Raw genomic sequence first — 3,619 nt, 5'->3', positions numbered from 1 at the left:
GAGAGAGAGAGAGAGAGGGTGGAGGATATAGAGAACGACAGACAGACAGACAGGCAGACAGGCAGCGGTCTGAAACTCCAACTTTTAGAAATATATATTAGATAACACATACATACAAAGTGAACGCACCTACAGAACAGACTTAAGCATCGCCCCTGACGCTAAGACTGAAACAGAAGGGAAAGTGAAGAGGAAGGTGTCGGTTGCTGCCTGGGAAACTGACATGGCTGCAGACGAACGAGGAGGGAGTGGGGAGGGGGTAAAAAACGGGAGGAGAAACAAAACTGTGTGTGTATTGGGGGGATCGCACGGTAGGTTAGGGTGGTGGAAACCTGGTTCCCTTTTTCGATCTGCTTCTTCGTGGGTTGAGCTTGGGAGAGCGACGGGAGAGAGAGAGAGAGAGAGCTGTGTTTACTGTCAACCCTCACGACACACCGGTGAGTTCGTAACAAGTTCGTTATCTCTTAGAAAGATGTTATTCTGATAACTGTTTCAAACCAAAATAAATAAAATATGGAAAGAAAGAAGAAACTTAGATCTAGATCTAGAAAAACATGTTATTTAGATCAATTAATAATGATGCAGTTGATCGTAATGAAGTCCTCTCGTTTATTCTCAATGTGCTCTGACATGCTGGGTTTCGAATCGATTAGCATAATATAAGAATGTTTAAATTATTTATATTAGTCTCTATAGAGATCTATACTAAATCAAGCATAGATCTATAGTAAGTGCACCCCCCCCCCCACACACACACACACTCACTCACTCACTCACTCATTCACTCACGCACAGACCCACACACGTGCGCGCATAATATATAATTCATAAACACATAGATCTACCATTGTAGGCGGATGGAGGACGCCACTGGTTGATCTTCTTTTTTTCTATCTTATTTTTCCTGTAATTTTGCAGTCTCTATCGTGCCCGTTCCCGGAACTAAAATCCGTTCTCGAGTCAATGTGCTTCTCTTTACTCAAAATAATATAGGCTACGTTATTTTGTCTTGCACACCATTGTTGGGTTGAATTCTCCTACCAAGTTCTAGGTGATTTTCAACTCTGAGAGATTCTGAAAGCGATGAAGCGATGAAAACACTTTTCTGTTGAACTTTAACAGGACTTCTATTTCTCACTCAAGTTGTGCGTTCTATTCTATTGTTTCATTTGTACATTCGACATAAATTTAGTCGCAGTTCGCACCCCTACCCCCAAACTCACGGGTGATTAGCAGGGTTTCTGGCGTGGTGTAGTCCTACTTTCCGATCAAACACCTATCATCCTTATCTCTTCTCCTCTTTTTATGTTACTAGATCTAGTTACTGTCTAGTAACACCTCTAATCTTTGGCACTTATATGACCAACTTTGGTTGCCAGTGCCTCGAAACTCCTACTTCAACTAAGAATTATTCCAACCCTGTGGACAAACCGATGTTTAGTATCCTTTACAAATTTTGATAATGTCACCAAGATGCTAAAACGCAGTAAACCCAGAAAGCAATAAACCCAGACAAACAGAAGAAATATAGATTTAAACCTTTCATTCTTTAAACAAATGTCAGTATTGTGTACCTTTTCTTGTTCGGTTTAAAAAATAACATTTTTAAACCTTTAGAGTTTGCATTTCGACAAAATATATCTTGATCTTGAGCATATGCAACCGATACTACATGTTTAAGATATTGCGTTAATTTATTAAATTTTTTTTGGTAATGTTGTGAATAGTGCGATTAAACAGCTGACTGGGGATATAACAATATGTCGGCTTAACACTAAGACAACCACAGTAATTTCAGAGGATGTTTACATTTTCTGACGGGGTCCCTAACTGTTGAGCTTTCTATCTTTGTTGGCCCTCAACTTTTCTCTTACATGATTATGATAGTTCTTTTCGTTGTGTTGATGTGTTATACATAAAATAATTAAATAAATTCACTTCACAAGCGACCTATCACTTCAAACGTAAACATATCGTTCTGTTTGCTGGCTAGGGATTAATTTTGTATTGATTATGTTATCGGTGACTTTCCTTCTTTTTCATGTTGTTGTCTTTTCGTCTTCGTTTTGTACTGCTAAGGAAGATACTGATACTTTATAATAATGGTGATGATGATGATGATGATGATGATGATGATGATGATGATGATGATGTTGAGGATTTTATGTGATGAACATAATACTATAGTGACATAAAAAAGTTCAAATACTCAAGTCTCCACAATATTTTTAAAAAAGTGTTTATAGCAATGAAGATGATGATGATGATGATGATGATGATGATGATGATGATGATGATGATGATGATGATGAAGATGATGCTGTTTATGATGATGTGTTGCATTTGAGTTGACGACAAAGAAAAAGCTCATAACAATGCCGATAATTCCGTTGATAATTCCGTGGATAATTCCGTTTACGATTAGTTAGGGTACGTCCTTTTTACTCAATCAAGTAAAACGAAAGACTGAGAATCCCAGACGACGCTAAGACTATTCCTAGTTGAACCTGGGCTTGGTTACACGTAATGATAAATTGTGTCAGATTCGTCGTATGCAAGAACTCTGTCCGTTTTATCGAGCCGTGTAGTCTGTTTAGACATTCAAATCTATCGTCCAGTTTTCCTTTCGATCAGGGACATTCCTAGTCATTGACTTGACTGCAGATGTGAAACGCTCCTGGTGACCTTGAAACACAACTTCACCATTGACGATCAACTAAATTAAATAATAAAATTGTTAAAATACACATACGAACGCATCAAATCAGGTTCACCGCGATCATGAAGTGCTTATTTTGAGACGATGATTCCGAATATGAAATCAGCTTTTACCTACTATAATATTTTTTCAGAATTTTGAGCCCTAAGTTTTTTCTTGCGCCGCGGCAAATTTTTAAGTGATTCTACGTCACAGCGCGTCTACCCCTAGTCTGATCGTGATCGCACAGAAAATGTCAAGCAGCGCTTGATTTTTCGACCGAGTATCCAGGACATCGTCCAATCGTCAAAACTTTGTACAATTTTGTTGTTGCACCTAGCGATTTGTCTTATGATCGATAGATCATCCAGTTTTTGTACAATTTATCGTTGTGAGTAACCGGCGCTTAATAGCCACCTATCCCAGAGAACATGTATACAAACGTCCATTTCTTATCTCCTTCCCCCTACCCCACCCACCCACCCACCCTTTGCGTATTTTATATTATAAAGACACTCGCCAAGACGTCCTCCTGTCTAAGACAACCACATTCCTCCTCGGTAATAGCTATCTGTCTTGGACGATTTCAACTCTATACCCGTAATATGTGTCACGACGTGGTGAAATCAGGTGCCCGTCAATATTTGTGCATATGGGGTTATTGGTATCATCTTAAAGCCTATACATTTGACTTCCTTTTGGTTAAAAAATATTCATCTATGTTGAATAGAAATCGTAATATATGCGATTGAAGGAGATCAGGGTCGCCTGGTTTCAGAAAATGGCCGCCAAAGTTTGGTAGTTCCATAGCCTGAGAGTCTTTGGAAACTGAAAATTTACACTGTTGTGCCTTTAATCAATGTTTTTCGGTAAAATCCAAACAAAAGTGATTTTAAATGGACATAAAGATGTTGAGCCCCC

General features: G+C 38.7%; 1 protein-coding gene across 1 annotated transcript in view; it reads left to right on the top strand.

Annotated features, from left to right (window-relative positions):
• Window positions 1–283: 283 nt before the first annotated feature.
• LOC101864682 overlaps window positions 284–3,619 on the top strand; it is a 76,926-nt gene continuing 73,590 nt past the window's right edge. The window contains exon 1 of the mRNA XM_005096238.3: window positions 284–437. The gene's annotated coding sequence lies outside the window, so the exon portion shown is untranslated. The remainder of the gene's footprint in view (window positions 438–3,619) is intronic.

This window comes from Aplysia californica, unplaced genomic scaffold (genome assembly GCF_000002075.1).
Source record: "Aplysia californica isolate F4 #8 unplaced genomic scaffold, AplCal3.0 scaffold00124, whole genome shotgun sequence".
Classification (NCBI taxonomy): domain Eukaryota; kingdom Metazoa; phylum Mollusca; class Gastropoda; order Aplysiida; family Aplysiidae; genus Aplysia; species Aplysia californica.
This window is presented reverse-complemented; position numbering and strand designations above follow the sequence as displayed.